Source organism: Arachis duranensis, chromosome 7 (assembly GCF_000817695.3).
Source record: "Arachis duranensis cultivar V14167 chromosome 7, aradu.V14167.gnm2.J7QH, whole genome shotgun sequence".
In the NCBI taxonomy this organism is placed as follows: Eukaryota; Viridiplantae; Streptophyta; class Magnoliopsida; order Fabales; family Fabaceae; genus Arachis; species Arachis duranensis.
In genome coordinates, this window is record NC_029778.3 from 65,091,024 (window position 1) to 65,115,171 (window position 24,148).

The following is a 24,148-nucleotide window of genomic DNA, read 5'->3' on the forward strand; positions in this document are numbered from 1 at the left end:
TATATATTAAAATATAAAATATATATTAAAAATAAATTAAATTATATATTTTTTATTTATAAAAATATAATAATTAATTTTGTGATTAATTTTTAACATGTACAGAATATTTTTTATTATTTTATTGTTGTTGTGGTGGATTATCATGTATTGTTATTAAGAAGCCTAAGTCTCTTTCCTCAGCTAGCTGGCATCCCGTAAAACATCAACTCTTGTTAGTTGTACTTTGTATTGTTGTGGTCTATTTCACTACGTATGGTCCAAGCATGAACTCTGAGAGGGAACATGATTGTTTTATCACTTAGAAATGATTGAAGGCAGCAAGATTTGATAGATTTTTAATATTTTTAAATATTGAAATGGTTTATTATTTATTTTTTTTGTTCATTCTATCTTTAGCCTTGTTTTCAATTATTCCTTAATTAATGTTCTTTATTTGTTCATTCATCATTTCTTTTTGAGTATTTGTTTGTTTCTTTCAAATTTTAATTTCATTTTAAGTTAATATTTCAGTTTGATTCTATTCTCATGCAAGCACTTGAAACATTTTGTTTGTAAAATTATGCTAAAAATAATGAAGTATCCATATTTTTGACAAAAAAATTTCAATATATTAAGTAGTATGGGTCAAATTCTGTAAAAAAGAGTTATATTTATCCTTTAAATTGAGATTACTAATATAAATTTGGTCGACATTTAATGTTAAAATCGAATCAAAATCCAAGCAAAATATGATTTTTATTAAAAATTATCGTAATTTAATAGTTTGAATGACAAAATATATATCCTAATATGGCTGTTACAAATCAAAAGCCATAACTCGGCATTATACGTTATAAATCGGCATCATGCGTTTTAAATTGGCATCATGTGTTATAATTCGGTTATAAACGAATTATAACCTAGAATAAAAACGTTCGGTCAGATACTGTATCCTATCAATCTATAATAATTGCTCTTCAATATAGATGACTAACAGAACCTTAACCGATCTATTCTACCTCACCTATAAATGTATGATATTTTATCCTCTTAAACACATTGAATTCACAATACTAACTTAAGTATCGGAGTGCCTTTTGCAGATACACTCCCCCCCCTCTTTGTTCTCTCCACAACGTGGTACACTCTCGGATGAGGAGCTCAGACTTCCAAGCTTATAATTCGGCGTCAGCTACCAGGAACCGAGTTGTCCCAAGTTCATCAACACAAGAACAATTGGCGCCCACCATGGGGCCGAGAATATAAAATGTTTTCTATTCATCGCCCTCAGTACTGTCACATTTATCCATGGCTGATGCACCTCCACCCACACTATCTGAACTTCTCCAGATGGTAATTGAGCTACAACAAGCCAACCAACGTATGGCGGAGGCGAATCAGTGCATGACAGAAGAAAATCAGAGAATGGCGAATCAGATTGCCGAGTTAGCGAATACTCAGATTGAAAACAATAATGATCGTTGTGAACAACCAGAGGAGGAAGAGCACCAATTTGATCCGACGCACATTTTTGACACTATTCAGATTGAAGAAGTTCGGCCTCCACGGAATGAAGAAGCTCGGTCTCCACGAAATGAAGAAGCTCAACCAAAAAACAAAAATACCGAGTCTGATAACTCTGTAGGGCCATTCACGGCTGACATTATGAATTTTGAGCTACTCAGAAAGTCCACCTTGCCACAGACCTTAACCCCCTACGACGGGTGAAGAGAGAACTTTTGTGTGGTCTAGAATTCAGAATAAATTTTCGTTGCAAGTATAGTTTCTAAACCAACAAAAGTCCTTTCTTACAAACGTTTTGGTAGTCACAAGTAACAAACCCCTAACTAAATTGATAACCGAAGTATTTAAACCTCGGGTCGTCTTCTCAAGGAATTGCAAGGAGGTGTGTTCTTATTATTGGTTATGAGTTTTGTAAATTGGGGGTTTTGAGAATGAGGAACAAGTATGATAAATGGCAAATAAAATAAATAAATAACTGTAAAATAAACTCTTGGCAAGGTATGAGAAATTGGAAGTCCTATCCTAGTTATCCTTATCAATGATGATGAAAATTGAATCTTAATTCTACTTAGTTAACCCTTGCTAGTGCAAGGGAAGGTCAAGTGACTAATTAGTTTGATCTACAAATCCTAGTTAATTCCTAGAAAAAGATTGGGATTATTGAAGTTCAAGCTAATTGGAAAAGATAACAATTATCGATCACGTTGAGTCTAATAACTCCTGAGTTACTGATTTCTTAACCAAAGCCAAGAATGTAGAAAGCTAAATTAGAATCATATATCTGAAAACATCTCAATAACATTCATTCAAAGCAGTCAAATCTAACATGGAAAATATTCATAAGCCAATTGAGCAACATAAATCAAACATAAATAAAAGCTTTAGAGTAAACAAAAATAGAAGAGAAACATAAATTATTGAACCTGGTATGAAGAAACAATTCTAATCCTAATAGAAATCCTAATCCTAAATCCTAAGAGAGAGGAGAGAACCTCTCTCTCTAAAAACTACATATAAAACCTAAAATTGAATTATGAAAAGCATGTTGAGTCTCTGCATATTCCCTGACTTTAATCTGTGTTTCTGGGCCGAAAACTGGGTTGAAATGTGGCCCAGAATCTCTGCCAGTGACTTTTGTAATTCTGCAGATCGCGCACGTCACGTGTCCGCGTCGTCCACGCGATCGCGTCACTCAGCATTTTTCGTATCACGCGTGCGCGTCATCCATACATTCGCGTTGTTCGTACAACTTCCAATCCGCGCGGTCGCGTCAGGCATGCGAACGCGTCACTCTAATTTCTTCCATTTCGCGCGGTCACGTGAGCCATGCGACCGCGTGACTTCTCGCTGGTAATCTCCTCAATTCCTTATGTTCCTTCCATTTTTGCACGCTTCCTCTTCATTCTCTAAGCCATTCCTGCCCTATGAAGCCTGAAACACTTAACACATAGATCAAGGCATTGAATGGTAATAAGAGAGGATTAAGATTAGCTAAATTAAGACCAAAGAAGCATGTTTTCAATCATAGAACTAAACTAGGAAGGAATTGTAAAATCATGCAAATCATATGAATAAGTGGGTGAAAAGCTTGATAAAACCACTCAATTAAATACAATATAAACCATAAAATATTGGTTTATCAACCTTCCCACACTTAAACATTAGCATGTCTTCATGCTAAACTCAAGGAGACTAAATAAATGAGTAGGGAAAGGCAAGACTCATACAATGCAACCTATGAATGTGAATGCAACTACATGCTAAAAATGATTCTACCTACTTGGTGAAAAAGTAAATAAATTTTTCAAGAATAAATATGAACTGGATTTCACTAATTCAAATCACAAAATACAATACAAATAACTTGCAAGAAGAATAGCTCATGAAAGCAGGGAACATAGAATTAAGCGCTGAACCCTTACTGGTAGTGTATATAATTCTAGCTCTCAAGTGTCTAGGGTCAATTCTCTCAATTCTCTACTAATCTTGCTTTCTATAGCTTGCTCTTCATCTAACAAGCAACAAAAATTTAATGCGCCAATACACAAATCAAGAGGTCTTTTAAGGGTTGTAATGGGGTTAGGGTCAAGGTAGGATTGTATTTGGCCAAGTGGACTAAAATTTGAATCCTTAATTAACATAAACTTTCCACCTAACTAGACAATCCATTTAATTAAAATACAAAATCTAACTTCTCATTAACTGTATTTTCCACATATTCATGCATCCTAAATTTGAGTACAGTACATATGCATTGATACCAACACTTACTTTGGGGCATTTTTGTCCCCTTTATTATTTACTTTTTTTATTATTATTTTTTTCTTTTATTCTTCTCAATGCATATGATTAAAGTTTTGAATTCATAAACATGTTCTTAACATTTTCCACATTTTCATACTAAGTCTAACATACTCAATTTCCAAACCAAACGTTTCCAAACCCACTTTTCTCCACACTTAAATCATAGGCACTTTTACTAGTCTAAGCTAACTAAGGATTCAAATTAAGGACATTATTGTTTTTCGCTTAGAGTTAGCAATGAGCTAAAGTAAAGAACAAATGGGTAAAATAGGCTCAAATTGGTTTGCAAAGGTTAATGGAAGGGTAAGGCCATATGGGTATGTAAGCTTAGTGAAACAAGGCCTCAATCATATAAGTACATGTATACATCAAACAATGGAAATATAGAATTAAGCAAGATAAAGATTACAATTTTAGAGAGAATAACACACAAAAATAAAATATATTGGTTGATAAAATGCAACCAATCAAATAGGCTCAAAATCTCACTGGTTTTGTGTGTTGGAGCTCTAAACTATGTTCCAAAATAATATTTCTTTATACAAGTTTTTCAAAAAGTTTTGTTCAAATTAGTGAAATACTATAAAAAGTTTTCTTGAAAAAGAAAATATTACTTCAACCAAGTAATGGTAATATATGCACAAAATAAAACAGACATGCAATCAAACATGCAAATGCAACAATGAAAAACAAAAATTGGTGTTGAGAAGGGACTAACTAACCCACGAAGATCGGTATCGACCTCCCCACACTTAAAGAGTGCACCGTCCTCGGTGCATGCAAAGCTGTACAGGTGGGTAGGGGTTGTGGTTCCTCAGCTGGTGCTCTTAGTAGAGTCTTTCTCTTTACCCTTTCCTTTACCTGTTCTGGTGGACAGCCTGAAAAAGGGAGAAGAGAAAAGGACATGAAGTCAAAGGGATAGAGCAAAGAGGAGGGCGGTACGAGTGATAATCATGCCAAGTAAGGAAAATAGTGAATGAAAGACATGATCGCGATTCCATGTGATCAGTTCATCAATGGAAATATAGCAAGGCATGGGGAGTATTGGATGCAAGATGTTTATTAGCATGCTGGCAAGGGCATGAGTAGCATAGATCAAGCATCAAAGATTAAAAATGTATTATTACTCGTAACAAACCGACAATCACGTTTTTATTGACAATTATAATTAAAAATAAAATGTGGAAAGGGTTTTGTGAAAAACAGGCATTAGAGTAGTAGGATAACATAAAAGTAGTGCATGATGCCATACGGGCTTTTTCACAAACACATAGTATGCATGGTAAATAAGTTATTGAAAGTATTCAGTTGAACATGCAAGCAATCTTTTAAAAAAATTATATAATTGTCAAACAATTCTTTGAATAATACATAAGTAAAATAAATAAATTTCTAACACCAATGAAAATAATGCAAAGAATGAAACTATGCAAATAAATTAAATGGAAGTGAAGAGGGATGAGAAGAAGAAAGTAAGAAAAGGAAGAAGAAAGAAGAAAAGAAATAAGAAGGGAAGAAAATAATTAGATATAGGGAAGAAAAGATAAGATATTTGGCTGCTCTAGATAAGTTGTGCGGCGCAAGCGATGCGGTCGCGCGATTTGCACTTAAATTAATCGATGCAATCGCGTTGGTCACGCGGACGCGTGACGCATTTTGTGCTACTGGCGCGAGGGCAGCCTCGCATTCGCACAACTCTCTATTCAAAATTCATTATTGCCAAATTCCAGGGTGACGCAGTCGCGTGGTCGACGCGATCGCGTGAGTGGCTATTATAGGGATCTAACGCGGATGCGTCAGCCATGCATCCGCGTGGTAAGGCTTGTGCTTCTAGCACGAGTCCAGCCACGATCCAGCTCAACTTTCGGCCATACATCTTTTTTACATCGATTTACAGGGCACGCGTTCGCGTGGGTGACGCGAACGCATGGGAGGCATTTTTCCCACATGACGCGGACGCGTGGGGGACGCGGTCGCATGGGTCAAATTTGTGCCAAAGGCACGCCTCCAGCCACGCTCTCGCGTGACTCTCTGTTCACTTTTTGTTTCTCCCTAAAGCACCTGCGACGCGGTCGCGTCGCGTGCAAATTTTTTATTTTATAATGCAGTATGCAGAATGTAATGCTTAATATGAATGCTATGCAAGTATGCATGATTCCAGGTTCAATCAAAACTCAAAAACAAACAAAACAGACTAGAATTAAAACTAAAAAGGGAACGATCATACCATGGTGGGTTGTCTCCCACCTAGCACTTTTAGTTAAAGTCCTTAAGTTGGACATTTGGCGAACTCCTTGTCATGGTGGCTTATGCTTGAACTCATCTTGAAACTTCCACCAATGCTTGGTCTTCCAATAAGCTTTATCCATACTAAGTAAATTCCTCAAGCTTTGATGGAGTTCTTCATAAGCTTTAAGCTCCCAAAATTGATCCTTACATATTCCTGGATCCCAAATCTTGTTTCTACACCCATCTTCAAGTTGATCTCACGATTCCATCCGGGTGGCAAGCAGTCTGAATTCTCACTAAAGCGGCCAAACAACTTCTTAGACCCATTCAGTTGAGCTGTACACTAACCTTTGCGTTTAAACTTAAAGCTTCCAACCATAATGAACCTTGCAGGACAATTCTTACCACTGACCATCTTCCTCTTACTCTTAATGCCACAAAGAGTTCTAAGTTGACCATCCGTCTCCAGTAGCCCATATTCAAGTGGAATTAGAAAGTTAAGGGATATGAATTTTACCCACTTGAATGTTGTGAAGGATGATGGCAACGTAGGGGGAGGGGTTTCTAATGAACTTGCAAGCTCCAGTCCCTTCTGCTCTTCTCTGACAACTTCCACCTCTTTGTAAGCTTCTTCAATTTCAACCTCTTTCTCTTGGTGGCTTTCTTCCAATTCAATCTCTTCTTCATTGTTTACCAAGGGCATGAGAGGTTGTGCTTCTTCTTCTTTAAACTCCATATCAAGTCCAATGGAAGAGGATTCAAATGTAGATAAGAATTCATCAATGATTGAATCCATCTCTTGATCATCCCCTTCAAAGTCTTCAACCATGAGATGCCTTGGAGGTTGTACACCCTCCTCAACATCAGTTTCAAACATTTTTGAAGGAGGCTCTATAACTTGACTTTCCCATGGAGGTTCTGCATCTCCTAAGTCTTCAACTACTTCTTCCTCTTCAATGGCAGGCGCAGCTTCTTCCAATTGTTCCAATACAAAATTGTGTTGCTCACTGTCCACAGAGTTCCTAACTTCTCCTCCATGCTACGTTCGTCATTAGATTCTCTACATGAAGCCATGGGGGTTTTCTGAGTGTCCAAATGTTTGGAAGATAATTGATTTATCGCTTGATTCAATTGATGAAGGGTTGCGTGAAATTGATCCACTGATTCCTTGAAATGATCCCCTGATTCTTGTTGCACTCGGCTATCATAAGTAGGATCATAGTGCTTTTGGATTGATGGATATGGAGATGGTGTATATTGAGGTGGTGGTTCTTGGGAGTAATTGGGGTGGAATTGGGATGGTTCTATATATGGTTTATACGGTTCATAGGGTGGTTGGTATGGTGGATTTGGGTTAGGGTCATATAGAGGTGAATGGCAGAAAGGGGCTTGTGAGTATGGTGGTCCGAAGCTGTGTTGAGGATGTCTACTATTTTGGTATGCATTGTAGAGTGGTCTTTGTCCATGGTATCTTGGAAAGTGTTGTTACCTAAATGGTTGATCAGATCCTCTTGGCTCCGTCCATCTTTGATTGCTTTGACCTTGATGCATATTCCTATTATAACTTCCTCTTCCTGCAACATAGTTGTAACCAGACTCATAGCTAAAGGGGTGAGAGTTCATAGTAGTGAGAGAAAATAAAAACAAAAACTAACAAAAAGAAAATATTTTGAAAAATATATAATTTTTTTGAAAAAAAATAAGATAGGATTTTGAAAAAGATATGATTTTTATAAAAAGGATAAGATAAGATAAAAAATTTTAAAATCTGTAATTTTTTTTGAAAAATATTTACAATAACCAATAATAAGGCACATGTTTGCAATTCCCCGGCAACGGCGCCATTTTGAAGAGAGAACTTTTGTGTGGTCTAGAATTCAGAATAAATTCCCGTTGCAAGTATAGTTTCTAAACCAACAAAAGTCCTTTCTTACAAACGTTTTGGTTGTCACAAGTAACAAACTCCTAAATAAATTGATAACCGAAGTATTTAAACCTCGGGTCGTCTTCTCAAGGAATTGCAGGGAGGTGTGTTCTTATTATTGGTTATGAGTTTTGTAAATTGGGGGTTTTGAGAATGAGGAACAAGTATGATAAATGGCAAATAAAATAAATAAATAACTGTAAAATAAACTCTTGGCAAGGTATGAGAAATTGGAAGTCCTATCCTAGTTATCCTTATCAATGATGATGAAAATTGAATCTTAATTCTACTTAGTTAACCTTTGCTAGTGCAAGGGAAGGTCAAGTGACTGATTAGTTTGATCTTCAAATCCTAGTTAATTCCTAGAAAAAGATTGGGATTATTGAAGTTCAAGCTAATTGGAAAAGATAACAATTATCGATCACGTTGAGTCTAATAACTCCTGAGTTACTGATTTCTTAACCAAAGCCAAGAATGTAGAAAGCTAAATTAGACTCATATATCTGAAAACATCTCAATAACATTCATTCAAAGCAGTCAAATATAACATGAAAAATATTCATAAGCCAATTGGGCAACATAAATCAAACATAAATAAAAGCTTTAGAGTAAACAAAAATAGAAGAGAAACATAAATTATTGAACCTGGTATGAAGAAACAATTCTAATCCTAAATCCTAAGAGAGAAGAGAGAACCTTTCTCTCTAAAAACTACATCTAAAACCTAAAATTGAATTATGAAAAGCTTGTTGAGTCTCTGCATGTTCCCTGACTTTAATCTGTGTTTCTGGGCCGAAAACTGGGTTGAAATGTGGCCCAGAATCTCTGCCAGCGACTTTTGTAATTCTGTAGATTGCGCACGTCACGCGTTCGCGTCGTCCACGCGATCACGTCACTCAGCGTTTTTCGTATCACGCGTGCACGTCGTCCATGCATTCGCGTCGTTCGTACAGCTTCCAATCTGCGCGGCCGCGTCAGGCATGCGAACGCGTCACTCTGATTTCTTCCATTTCGCGCGGTCGCGTGAGCCATGCGACCGCGTGACTTCTCGCTGGTCATCTCCTCAATTCCTTGTGTTCCTTCCATTTTTGCACGCTTCCTCTTCATTCTCTAAGCCATTCCTGTCCTATGAAGCCTGAAACACTTAACACACAGATCAAGGCATCGAATGGTAATAAGAGAGGATTAAGATTAGCTAAATTAAGACCAAAGAAGCATGTTTTCAATCATAGAACTAAACTAGGAATGAATTGTAAAATCATGCAAATCATATGAATAAGTAGGTGAAAAGCTGGATAAAATCACTCAATTAAATACAATATAAACCATAAAATATTGGTTTATCAACGGGTTAGGAGATCTGAAGAAATACCTCAAAAAGTTCAGATCTATAATGATTGTAAACGATGCTTCCGATTCCATCTTATGTCGTTGTTTTCCATCTTATTTAGATGGTCCTGCACTTGATTGGTTTTGTTCTTTACCTGCAGATTCTATTTCTCATTTTCAGGAACTAGCAAAGCTTTTTGAGGATCACTTTACTGGATCTGCCATCTACCTACATGACTTCGACTACCTGAACATAATCAAACAAGGCCAGAAAGAAAGTTTGAAGGACTACATGACTCGTTTCACAAAAGTGGCCATGAGCATACCAGATCTCCATCTCGAGGTGCATTTGCATGCCATCAAAAGCGGACTCGACCATGCAAATTCCAAGAAGCAATCATAGTAGCCAAACCAAAGACCTTGGCCGAGTTCCACAAAAAAGCAAAAGGACAGATGGACATTGAGGAACTACAACAAGCTCGGAAGGTGGACAAACTTCAGTATAAAGACAAGGATAAAACTTGAGATAGTAAGAAGAATTTCAAGCTAACCCCTCGCTATGAGTCATACACTCAGTTCAATACAAAGGGAGATGACATCATCAAAGAAATTCTCAACTCCAAGTTGATCAAACCTCCACGAAAAGTTGGCACCTATTGGGATGCAAAAAATGTCGACAAATCAAAATATTGCACCTTCTATCAGAAGCACGGACACACTACTGACGAGTGCATCATTGCTAAGGACCTCCTAGAGCGACTAGCTCGGTAAGGTCACTTGGACAAGTATATCAGTGGCCACATACAAAAGTGTACCCCGGGAGTTATTAACTTCATTTCTGAAGGTTTTGCAGTAGGAGGAGCCACAACCTCGGCAAGGAAGCGTTCGTACCGAGCTATGCTATCGGTGGAAAGCAACCTCGGCAATAACCAAGCGCCCTCACATTTTCCTCAAATGACATTTCAAGCTTCTGAGTTCAATGCAAATATCACAAATCTAGACGACCCAGTCATCATCTCCATCCAAATAGGGGACCTTTTGGTACGAAAAGTACTACTGGACCCTGGAAGCAGTGCCAATATTCTTTTCTATTCTACATTTCAGAAAATAAAGCTGAGCAACAACATACTTCAACCTTCCACTGGAGATTTAGTCGGATTCTTAGGGAAACGAGTCTCGATAATGGGCTTTGTGTGGTTACAAATCACACTGGGTGAGCATCCACTATCAAGAACTTTAGATGTTCAATATTTAATTATCGACTGCTTTAGCCCTTATAATTTAATACTCAGCCGACCTTTTTAAATCGGTTCGCCGCTATAGCATCTACAATTCATCTTTGCATTAAGTTTCCTATGCAGGACGACCTCATTGCGACTATTCACGCGACAATCGTGAAGCTCGCTAGTGTTATAACATCAGCTTGAAAAATCCTAGCTGAGCTTTGGGTCCACAAATAAATAGCGTTTGCAATTCTACCGAGCTCCCAACCCTTGTCGGCCTTGACCCAAGGGCCGATGACTTCAAAAGACCAACCCCAATAGAGGATTTACAAAAGGTTTATTTTAACAATGACCTTAGCAAATTCACTTATGTAGGAACCACGCTTAGGCTGGAAGAGAAAGCTTCATTTCAAGAGTTTCTACAACAACATGCCGATCTCTTCGCTTGGACTCCTGTCAACATGCCCGACATTAGTCCCTCAGTTATCTCACACAAGTTGGCACTATATCCATCTTTCTGACCTATATCACAGAAGAAGCAGAACCTCGGCCTCAAAAAGAAGCAGGCATCCTTGGAGAAAACCAAAAAACTGATAAATGCTGGCTTCATACAGGAAATCCAATTCAGAACATGGCTGGCAAACGTCGTCATGGTAAAAAAGCATAACGATAAATGGCGCTTGTGTGTTGATTTCACAGATCTCAACAAAGCATGCCCAAAAGATTTCTATCCCTTACCTTCTATTGACTGTTTAGTAGATAATGCTTCAGGCTACCAAACATTAAGCTTTATGGATGCATATTTTGGTTATAACCAGATTCTAATGCATCCATCCGATCATAATAAAATGCATTTATCACTGAATATAGAAATTACTGTTATAAAGTTATGCCATTTGGACTTCAAAATGCAGGGGCAACATACCAATGCCTTATGGATAAGGTATTTGTTGATCAAATCGGCAAGAACATAGAAGTTTATATCCACGACATGGTGGCAAAAACAAAGTTCGAGAAAAGTCACCTCGACGACCTCTTAGAGATCTTCAACCAAATACAGCAATACAATATGCGACTTAACCTAGAGAAATGCCCTTCGGAGTGCAGGGAGGCAAAGTCCTTGGCTTCATGCTTACTAACCGAGGAATCGAAGCCAATCCCGAGAAATGCCGAGCTATATTGGACATAGCAAGCCCATAAACAATCACAAAAGTCCAACGATTAACAGGGAGACTTGCTGCATTATCTAGATTCCTACCTGTTTAGCATCTAAATCTTTCTGTTTTTTCTAAACACTAAAATAGAAAAATGACTTTAATTGGACTAATAAATGTGAAGATGCTTTTTCTAACATAAAAAGCATTCTTTCAAAACCACTCTTTTGCAAAAATCCCCTCAGAGGAAAGCACTTTATTTATATTTATCTGTCACTGACTAGGCAATAAGTTATGTTCTTGTTACAGAAAGGAACAAGCAACAACAGCCGATTTACTTCATTAGCAAGTTCTTACAGAATACCAAGCTTCACTATCCAAAGATTGAAAAATTAGCTTTGGCTTTAGTCTTCTCAGCTCGGCGTCTTTGACCTTATTTTCAAAGCCACATCATCCACGTCCAAACTAATTAGCCCTTAAGACAAGTGCTACAAAAACCAGAACTGGTTAGCCGACTAATAAAATGGTCTGTAGAACTCTCCGAGTTTGACATCAAATACTAAAATCGGGGTCCAATAAAGTCTCAGTATATTGCTGATTTCATAGCCGAGTTCACTGTACCAAGCTCGGAGAAAAACCCATCACAGTGGACTTTATATGTGGATGGGGCATCCAACCCCCAAGGCTGCAAGGCTGGAGTCTTGCTTGAAGATGGAAATGACATAGTGCTAGAACTGTCTCTACACCTCTCCTTTAGAGCGAGCAACAATCAAACAGAGTATGAAGCTCTAATTGCAGGCCTAAGGCTTATAGCCGAACTAAAAATTTTAGACTTAAAGGTATACTGTGACTATTTGCTCGTTGTCCAATAGGTAAATTATTTCTTTCAAGTGAAAGACCCTCTATTGAAAAAAATATTTGGATATTGTCAAAAAGATTATTTTTAATTTTTCAAAATTTGGGATTCTTCATATACCTCGTGAGCACAATAGCCGAGCTAATATCTTATCTAAGCTCGCTAGCTCACAAATACCAACTTCTACACTATATCAATCTGTGCTACACGATCCAAGTATAAAACTAACCGAAATTCTAAGTGTTACACAAGAAGAAGATTGGCGTACGCTATATATCGAATACCTCAAGACTGGAGTTATTCCAGATAACATTGACAATACTCGGCGATTCCGCCGGCAAGCATCTTTCTTTACCATATATAACAATTTTCTATATAGAGGAGGTTTTTCTCGTCCCCTTCTTAAGTGTCTTTCCAGGTCGGAGGCCGAGCTTGCGCTTGCCGAAGTACATGAAGGTATATGTGGCACTCATGTTGGAGCGTGAAGCTTGTCATCCAAAATACTACATGCTGGTGTTTTTGGGATAACATTGCAACAAGATTGCAACAACAAAGTGAAACATTGTAACAATTGCCAGAAGCACAGCCTCAGCACACACCTTCTGGTCGAGGCCCTTAACAGCTCCAAAAAAAGTTGGCCTTTTAATCAATGGGGGCTCGATATCCTCAGTCCTTTTCCCTTAGCAAAAAGACAGGTAAAATTTTTAATAGTTGCAATTGATTACTTTTCAAGATGGATAGAGGTGAAGCCTCTAGCGAAAATAACATCGAAACAGATGGTCAGCTTCGTATGGAAGAATATCATCTGCAGATTTGGTATACCTTGGCACATTATCACCGATAAGGGTCGCCAATTTGCCGATCAAAATTTTATCTCTTTTTTGCAGAATTTGAAGATCCATCAACATTTCTCATCATTAGAACACCCGTAAACAAACGACTTAGCAGAAGCCGCCAAAAAAGTTATCTTACATGCCTTAAGAAAGAAAGTGGACGACGCAAAAGGTCTATGGGCCGAACTAGTACCAGAAGTAATATGGGAGTACAATACCACCATTCACTCGACAATAAAAGAGACGTGTTTCTGGCTTGTATATGGGTCCGAGGCTATGATACCATTAAAAATATCTCAATCCTCTATCAAAACTCAAATGGATGACCATAATGAAGCTCGGAGCATAGACCTTGACCTAATCGAAGAAGTAAGAAACATCGCAAACCTTCGTCACCGAGCAATGCAGCAAATAATTTCTAATAAACACAATAAAAGGGTCCATCCCCCATCATTTCAAGTAAACGACTTGGTTCTTCACAAAACAGAGCAGGCCCGCCTACCATCATCACATGGAAAGCTCATCGCAAACTGGGAAGGCTCATTCCGAGTTATCGAAGTCCTCGGAAACGAGGCATATCAGCTACAATCTTTGAATGGTACAACTATACCTAACACTTAGAATGTTTCTTCTCTAAAACAATGTTATAGCTAAAGTCAGGGACATGTTTGTACTCCTTTTCCTACTACCGAAATTTTTTCTAAAAAAGGGTTTTGCTTGGAGAGGTTTTAACGAGGCATGCTTAGCTGCACCTTTGCAAAAAAAGGTCAATCAATATATGATTCAATATTGTTATTTTGACCTGTGTTGTTCCAACACTTTAATACTTATCATAACTAGCACTCTAAATCGCCGACTTATGGTTTACAAAGGCAACAATCATATTTCTGAGCAAAACAATACAACCTCAAACAATGCTCACCAATATCAACAACCAAATTATATCTCTCCAAGATATAACAATCAATCAAACTATTGACTAAATGTTAACCAAATATTAATACAATCAACGTATTCCTACTTCTATCAGGCAAACAATAAAAATATCTACTCAAACACATAACAATCTAAATCAAATCATGCAACAAATCACAACTAAAACAATTTGTCCAGAACGGCTTAAAAGCCAAAACACTCTATAGAAGAGAACAATAGACCAAAACAAGTTTCAAAGTCAAACTACATAAAATAAATATTTCATCAACACAAATCAGTCCAAATTCTCGCCTTCCTCTTCGGCTGCACCGTCATCATCCACCATAGCTCCATCTCGGACTATCTTTCCCGATTCTATTTGAGAAAAATCGATGTCCAGAACCAAGAACTTCACTTGTAGTAGAGCATGTTCAAAACCCTCATTGAACGAGTCTAATATTTTTGCCTCTTTATTTTTCTTCGTCTCCTTCAACTTTGCAGTTACTTGAATCACTTGGGCGTTCATACTAAAAAGGTCGGCCTCCTTCTTCTTCAGATCTTCAACCTCCTTTACATAATTTTCTTTCATCAGTTTCAATTCTTTTTCCTTATCAGATAATTTAGACTCCAAATCAGCTATTGTAGTCTTTTTCAACACCAACTCCTCTTTCAAACTCTCATGTCTCTCTCCAATAAGCTTTTTATGCTTATTCTCTTGGCTACACCCTAAGCTAGCCAAACGAAAACTGAGAGCCTTGCAAAAATAAGGTAAACAATAAAAACAAAAAAATCCACACCAATTTACAAAACCAAACAGAGAGCAGTACCTGCATGTATTGGCCAATGGCGATGTCCCCAACCTCATTCGCTAAAGATACATCTGCCGACGATTGGCAAACCTCATCAGCAACGACCATATAGGGAAATTCCTTTCCCCAAACAGACGACCCATCACTTTGGTCGGTAGCTTCATGCAGTTTCTTTTGATTATCCATAAACGCATGTATTTCCTCAATAGAAACCTCGTCCCTATCTTCATCAGAGCCCTCAGATAAATTCACCACATCAGTTTTCCTTTTCTTTAGTATGACTTTCTTCCTTCTCGACCGAGGTTGATTAACCTCGCCAACACCAGCAGCCTTATCTGGCTTTGATGTTGAACCTTCTTTTTCGATGTTCTTACTTTTTACCTGAGCTCTTAGGGTAGCAGCGGACACCCTAGGATACTTCCCCCTACAACAACACAAACAGTTAGCAGCATGTTAACTCAAAAGCCTACAAATATATATTTCAAAACCTCACTTAAATATTCTACAATAGCTTGCCTATTTTCTTCCCACTGAAGCAAATCAAAAACAGAAATCAACTCTTTTCGATCAACCACCTTCATTAAATATTCAATAATACACTCATTTCTCAAACTAATAGTTTCAGACCCCAGAATATTCTGAGGTTCGGAGCACCACCACAAGAGAAATTTTTTCCCCAAATGTTCGTCCAAATAAAATGAAAAATCACCGTAAACATTCGTGACCTTCAAGTACATTTCCTTAAAGTCTTTAAAAGAGGACTTATAAAGTTTGAAAATAGCAAACCTGGGCAAACTATTCAAATTCACCCAGCCACCCTTCCAGACACCCTTGGCCTAGAATAAAAAGAAAAACAACTCCAGAGAAGAAACCTCCTCCAGAAACTCCATTAACACCTTAAAACTTCGCAGAAAAGCCCAACCATTAGGGTGAAATTGTGAAGGAGCACAATTCAATGGCTTCAAAATCAGGCATTGAAAACCTGTGAAGGGAGGATTCACTCTCAATTCTTTTAGAACACAACTGTACATGTAGAAGAACTCAAAACATTCCTCCTTGTTAAAAACATGTTCACTACTAGAACATGGTAGTAACTCTAACCGAATCCCAGAACCATATCTCACAATCTTATTCTTATCTATTTCCTTAATAGCTTCTTCATCCACAAACAAAGAAGACCGCTTTCTAACATCATCATTCACCCTGTCATACGACCAATCTATCTTCTCCTTTTTCTCCTTCTCAAAACCCATCGACACAACGCAAGAAAAGAAGAAGAAGAACAGAAAATACAAAGAATAGAGAAGTAAAGTAACGTACCTCTTTTGCTCATTCTTCTTCAAAAATATTTTTAATAACAAGCAAAAATAAGTTAAAACCAACACCCCTTTTAAATTCCAAAGCCTTTAATTAAACATCACAAAAACAGTTTGGAATCCACCTCAACCGTCCCATCAGTTACAACATCAAAGAAAACACAAAACATTGGGAACACGCGTGTTCTTTAATGAGTTTTCAATTTTTCTCTCTTCTGACTATATTACTAACATTTCAAATTAATCAATCTTTTAATAAAGCATCTTGATATGGGGGCTCCAGAGCTAATTCAATAACCGAGTTATGCCTCATCAAATGCTCAACTTGCTTCATTAAAATACATTCCCAGGCCAAGCTTGGGGGCTATGATATGGCTATTACAAATCAAAAACCATAACTCGACGTTATACGTTATAAATCCGCATAATGCGTTATAAATCGGCATTATGCATTATAATTCGGCTATAAACGAATTATAACCTAGAATAAAAACATTCACCAGATGTTGTAACCTACCAATCTATAATAATTGCTCTTCAATATAGATCATTAACGGAACCTTAACCGACATATTCTACCTCACCTATAAAGGTATGATATTTTATCCTCTTAAATACATAGAATTCACAATACTAACTTAAGTATCGGAGTGCCTTTTGCAGGTACATTTCCCCCTCTTTGTTCTCTCCACAATGTGGTACACTCTCAGACGAGGAGCACGGACTTCCAAGCTTATAATTCGGCGTCAGCTACCAGGAACCGAGTTGTTCCAAGTTCATCCATGCAAGAACATATCCTATATAAAATGTTTGAGCAGCGTAACTTTAAATTACACTAATCTAAATATTACGTTGATTTAATTCTAATTATTTTTTAATTGAATTGTAAATAGAGTTGAAAAACAGGTTAAAGTTTACTAAGCTAGCTGGTCCATGTAACTCGCAAAAAAAGTAGCCAAACTTAAAAGACTAATCGTTCAAAAAATGCATGCTCGTCAAATTCCCAGCCTGACCCACGCTGATTTTCAATTTATTTTGTAACAATTTCGATTATATTGGTGAATTTTCATAACCTCTAAACCTTCTTTTCTCATTTACTTTACATTGATGTGAATTTTTTGTTTCATATTGTAAGATGTAAGCACTCTTGATTATTAAAATACACTTAGGTTCTAGCTTTTGGCATAATTTCTTAAATCTTATAAAAGAATTGTAGCATAACATTTATAATTAAATATTTCAAAGTCACTATTATTTAAATATTTTTTTCTCAATTTCGTTCAAAATGACTACGAAATTGAAGGAGAAAAAATCGTTTTCAATTTTGCAACCAATGAATAGGAACATTTTTTTCTTAGTTTTATCTGCACAATCTGTAAAATTGAGAGATAATGCACAATAACATAATTTTGCTACAATGACTTATAATAAAAATACAAAATTTTTACTTAAATAAAAAAGACAATATTAACCTAATATTCTATCTTCTGTAGAAAATAAAAATAGTGTTAAATATTCATTTGTATTACCCGATTTTTGTCAAAATTTGGAGAATTCCATCCGATTAATTAATTTTATTGTGCATGTCATTATTTACTATTTTTATTTTTATTAGTATCATTATTATAAATGAATAATACACTAAACTCAATATAAATATAAAAATTAAATATGAAGTTAAAATATCCATTAAAATTTAAATTTTTTACATTGATTTTGACAAAAGAAAAAGTTAACTTTAATTTTGTGTTCTAATTTTCTTTTTTATGTTTTTTTTTTTGGATATGGTGAGAGCCGGGCATATCCGGCCTACACCCAAGCAGGACTTGAAACCAGAAACCCACCTAGACCTACACTTTCTAATTCAAACTACCTCTCCTTCTCACCTTCGTTCAACTTCCTCAATGCTAAACTCCAACAACAACTATGCTCACTCCCTAGATTAGCACTGCGCACAAGACCGGAAGATTACAAACTGCTAATGCTCTGGTAAGGACGATTCCCACACTCTCTATTGTTAGTTCTGCATTGATGGAACGGTTGTTCCAATGATGGTGAAGGGAGAGGGGTATTGCTGCTCCGTCGATCAATGTGCATGATGGAGAAGATGGCACGACTGTCAGAGAGGAGGACGCTTGGACGCAGGAGGTGTGACGCTATGGGTAGACACTAGGGGCATACTTCCATTGACAACCTAGAACCACAACTGAGATTTACTGGCTCTTGGCTGCAAGTTCCTCCCATGGTTGTGGAATGTTAGGACTCGAGACAAAACTTTCTTTCTAACGCTGGTTGTGGTCTTTGAATCAATCGATGGGTTGTACTAAAAAAGATTGGATAGGACTAAAATGGGGGATCTCCGGTCTCTTTTTTTTTATGATGTCTGCCACCTGAGTTTGGGGATTAATAGTCCATGAATTGAGTAGCTGGTTCTAATGTTTTAATTGTGCTAAGGATGTATGCCAGTTTGTTTTCCCCGCGAGGCGTCCAGGTAAAACCACAAATAAATATTCTTCTTTGGATTATCCTGACGTCCTGGATTATTGTATCAACCTCCCAAATTGTACTGCCTATTTTGAGGGTTTGAACTAGTAATTTACTGTCTGATTCAATGGTAGCCTTTTGAATTTCTGGGTTGTTGGCCAGAATTATAGCTTCTCTAACTACTTGTGCTTTTGCTAACAGAATTAATTGTGCTGTGATTTTGGTAACTGTTCCTCCCAAGACGTTTCCATTGTGGTCTCTGAACACTGCAGCTACTTTGCCTATTTTGGTTCCATCTGAAAAGGCCGCATCGATATTTATCTTGAGCCAGCCCTATGGTGGAGGTCTCCATTTAACAGGTACTTTGCTTGTTATGTTTGTCTCCATTACTTTGATGTTGATTTGTATGGCTGATGTACTCTTGTTCTAATTTTCTTGCTTCGTTAATGATTAGTTCAGGGTTAAGTTCTATATAGTTGTACACATGCATATTCCTTGCCTTCTATATAGACCACATAATGATGCCAATTCTGCTCCAATTCTGAGTCGCTTTTGTCTTGCCCACCCTCTTACCACTCGTATACATCACCTGGAGCCAGTCTCCTATTGATCTTACGTTCTCCTTCGAGGAGATGCATTGTAATTGAGAGCCAAATCACACTACTACTCTTGTCCAATCACACAAAAGAAGAGCATGTTAATTGGTTTCTTCTTCCTGCAAGCAAATCTTGCAAATATTGGAATTAGTAAGCTTTTTTTTTTCAATAAATTTGCCCTTACCGGTATTATATTTTGTGTAGCCTTGTAGATAAACATTTTAATTTTCTGTGGAACCTTCATATTCTATATCTCTTACCATAGTTCCTTCATTGAGTTGCTTGTCGATGGGTTGTCCTTGGATTTTTTACTTCTTTCTCTTTTTCTTTGCCGCATAGTATCCTGTTTTTGTTGAATATTCTTCATCTTTCATGTACGGCCAAATAAGCTTATCTGAATCTGAGATTTTGCTAATTGGAGTCTGAACTATCATATTTGCTATAATTGGGAAAAAACTCCTTTGAATTTTCGCTTTGCCCCATGATGTGGAGTTGGTGAGAAATTCTTCCACTCTTTAATTGTCATTGCAGCCCTTTTTTAGTGGTTCATTGATACTATGAATCCAATTATCACCCTAAATTCTCACCCCACTTCCCTTGCCTAAATTCCATTTACCTTTGCTTTTCAAAAGATCTTTTCCTTGTAATATGCTATTCCGCACCCAAGATCTGTTTCGGTGCTTTTGTGCTTCCCAAAGTTTGCAATTTGAAAAGTATATGGCTTTAAGAGTTTGCAACCAAATGGCTTCCGGATTTTTTTTATTATTCTCCATGCTTGTTTGGCTAGTTGCGTGGTGTTTTAATGATAGAATTCTTTGGATCCCAAACCCCCTCTTTTTTGCTTCCACATAATTTTGACCAAGCTTTTCAATGCACTCCTCTTTCTTTTCCTTAGTTTCTTCACCAGAATTTCGCCACTTTAGCATTCAATTTATTACAGAACAATTTTGAAAATCTAAGGTTGCTCATGGCATAAGTTGGTATCGCTTGTATGACTGCTTTGATCAGACCTCCATTCCGGCTTAGTTTTGAAGGTTCTCCCACCCTTCAATTTTTCTTCCACTTTTTCCATGATCTATTCCAAGGACTTATTTTTTGCTCTTCCCATTGTATCGAGAGCCCTAAATATTTATCCAGGTTGTCCCAAGAAGGAATGTTAAGAATTTCTTCTATATTGACTCTAGTTTGAATTGGAATTTGGTTGCCAAAGATTATTCCATATTTTTTCAGGTCGATTATTTAACCAGAAGCCAAGGTGTATAGGTTAAGAATTTGAATCAATTGATAAATTTCCTCCTCTTTTTCTTCTGAAAAAATGATGCAATCATCAGTGAACAATAAATGTGTTATGGTTGGTACATTAGGTGTTAATTTAATTCCAGAAATCCATTTTTTATTTAATACATTACCCATCAAGATTGTGAAAACCTCATATGTGATGCGTGAGAATCTTTTCTATATTTTCTTTGTAATTTAGATATAGATTTATTGAGCTTTTATTAGATTTTGGTGTTTTAGACCAGTTTGGATGCTACTTTGATTTGCACTATTATTTTGATGATTTCAGGTAAGGTTCGGGCGAGTTAACAGAATTCTTGCAGAAGAAAATGAAAAAAAAAATGAATTCTGTCACTTGGTGCCAAACGTCACGACCTAACGTTTAGTGCCAGAAGCTTCATAATGTGTGCCCAAAATGTGCGCTAGTGGTGCTAAATGCTGTTACCTGGTGTTTAGCGACAGGAGGCCAGTGAGTCCATAAATTGTCTCTGTTCAAGAGACGCTAAACGTCGAGCCTGGCGTTTAGCACTAGTAATGCATTTTTCAGATATTCAAGGAAGGCTTCATTAGCTTTAGTTTTTATATTTAATTAAAATAAAACAAAATCTTTTAGGGTTTGTAATTTTATTTTATTTTATTTTCAAATCAATTAGGATTAGATATAAAAGGAGAAAAGATTCAGCCCTTTGGCCTCTCTTCGCTTCTTCTTCCTCATTCGATACTTTGATATTTTTTACAATTCTAGGTTTTTCTTTTTAGCCATGAGCAACTAAACCTCCTCTATTAAGGTTAGTAGTTTTGTTTATTTTGATGGATTAATAACCTACTATCATTCTACTTTTAAGTAATACATTGATTTAAATTCAAGTATTGATTTTGTTCTTCATCCTAGGAATAGAGTATTACTTGATATGACTCGACTCACTTGCCGGTTAGTTTGTGGTATTTGAAATTCTGCATCAAGTTTTTGGTGCCGTTACCAGGGGTTAACTGTGATTGACAACTACCCGTTGTTTGATTACCTAGATTATACTTTTTTGCTTTAATTTGTTTAATTTTTTCCCTTTAATTTTCGAAAATTATTTGGTATTTTTCATTTGTTTTATTCATTGTATTTTCTTATTTTTTTCTCTCATAATTTTCAAAATTTTATTTTAAATTTCTCTTTAATATTCAAAAATTTATATTTTCTGTTTTAGTTTACCTTGTTTTATTTCTTTTACTCAGTTTATCTCATTGAAAATTCTCTTTGCTCTAACATACAAATTCTTACTTTTTCTTATTTTCAATTTGTTTGAGTAGGAACAGATACATGGAACCTTTTTTTTATTTTGATCTTGAGATTGAAAGGACTATTAGAAGACGCCAATAGCAAATTAGAGCTTTTAGAGCTGCTGAGAGTCTCAGAAAAAATTCTAAGGAGGAAGTTGAAGAATTCACGACATTTCCAATGTGGGATAGGTAAAAAATATAAAATATAACTAAAATTATTTATACATTAATTTTGAGTTTAATTTTGATGTATTAATAATGTAAATATTTTATACAGTTATTCAATTACATATATTTTTTGAATAACTATTATTCATGTAGTTAATATAAAAATAATTATTTTTTACGTAATATTATGTAATTGAATGCGCATATAAACTATTTTGCACTAATATGTATTAAAATTAAATTAATTATTTCATATGATATATATCCAATTAAATAAAATTTAAATTATTTATTATTATTATATATAATTATTTAATATAGATTTGTTTATTGTAGTTTTTTCAACAATGTTTTAATTATTTTGCGAAAGTTATATCTTCCCGTTCAAAAAGGCATGTCAACTAGTAAACTCTTATGAGACCGTCTACCAATATGTTATTAGATATTTTTTCTACTTAGCCCATTCTCTGCATACTCATCTTATTTGTTCTAGTCACCCAAAAAAAAATCTTATCATCATTCCATCGTGTTATAGAACTCATATCAAACCACGTCTTAATAACCACTTTCAGCATATATATGTGTTGCAATTACATTGCATTTAATGGAATCTTTGTATTTTTATACATATTTAAATTTTTACCATATAATTTACCATATAAAAAAGTGTAACTTGATCATTGGATACAATTAATCGTTAATGTATGAAAAATGTATACAGGTTTAATACACACCATTGATAATAAAAAATTATAATAAATTGTGTGATACTTTAATTAAAATTGGTTGGAACTTATAGAGTAAACGAGAAACAAGAAGTTTTGAAAAAAAAAATGCTTAGTTTAATACTTGAAGAAACACATGAGCCATAACGGTTAGTTGATTTTTATTTTATTTGATAAAAAAGAAGAAATTTTCTATAAAAGAAAAAAAACACCTATAAATTGGTTAAACTTTCTAAAAAAAGAAGGCTCTCCAGAACAAATAGATGTTCAAACTCAAGAAAGATGGCAACAAGTTAATAAAGTATAAGTTCGTGCTTAGTTGTTAGAGCCTTTGAACAAAAGTCAAGAATAGATTTTGATGAGATTTTTTTTCTATTGTCAATGAGTTCTATTCGAGTGATTCTCATATTGACAGCTTGCTTAGATTTGGAGCTTAAGCAGTTAGTTAGATTTGATGACTATATTTTTTTATGGAGGTTTGGAGAAAGAAATCTAGACAAAATAACCAAAAAAAAATTTTAAAACTAATCAGAAATGAGAATATGATCTACATATTAAAGAAGAGTTTGTATGATTTAAAGCAACTTTTTAGGCAATGGTAAGAAGTTTGACTCTATTATGGTGAGTCATAAATACACCAGGACGAATACAGATCATTATGTGTATGTCAAAATATCTATAGGTGATAAGTTCCTCTTCGTACTGCTATGTGTAGATGATATATTAACAGTAAGGCAAGATACATAGATGATTGGTGATTTGGAAAAGGAATTATCAAATTGGCGATTTGTAATTTTGCAATGTCACAGCGGAAGATTGAAGAGAATGGTACGACATTCTCCTCCCTCTCCAAGTCTGTTCGTGTGACTCTGTTCTCTAGTTTTTGTTTGTCTTCGTCACTAAGAAAAAGAAATAAGAGAAATCATTTAAAAAAGGGAAGACAAATGGTTACTAAAATAAGTATGTTTTCACTTTCCTTATCACATCATTTGTCACATTACTAATATTTGTTAATGATTTAAACACTATTAATTAAAAGAGTAGAATTGATGTAAATTTAAAACTTTTGGAATGAAATTTAAACAAATTAAGACTTAGGAGTATTTTTAAAATTTTTAAAAACTTTAGAGACAAAAGTATATTTTATCATCATTTAAAAATACAAATATATATACAAATAACAACAAAGCCTTGTCCCACTAGGTGGGGTCGGCTACATGAATCAAA

The 24,148-nt window shown here is 35.7% G+C and overlaps 1 long non-coding RNA gene across 1 annotated transcript; it reads left to right on the forward strand.

The window, feature by feature from the left end:
* Positions 1-18,229: 18,229 nt before the first annotated feature.
* Positions 18,230-21,559, forward strand: LOC107459294 (uncharacterized). Its single transcript, XR_001586261.3, has 3 exons — positions 18,230-18,889; positions 19,084-19,241; positions 21,046-21,559. It is a non-coding gene; the product is annotated as an uncharacterized LOC107459294 (long non-coding RNA).
* The last annotated feature ends 2,589 nt before the right edge of the window (positions 21,560-24,148 follow it).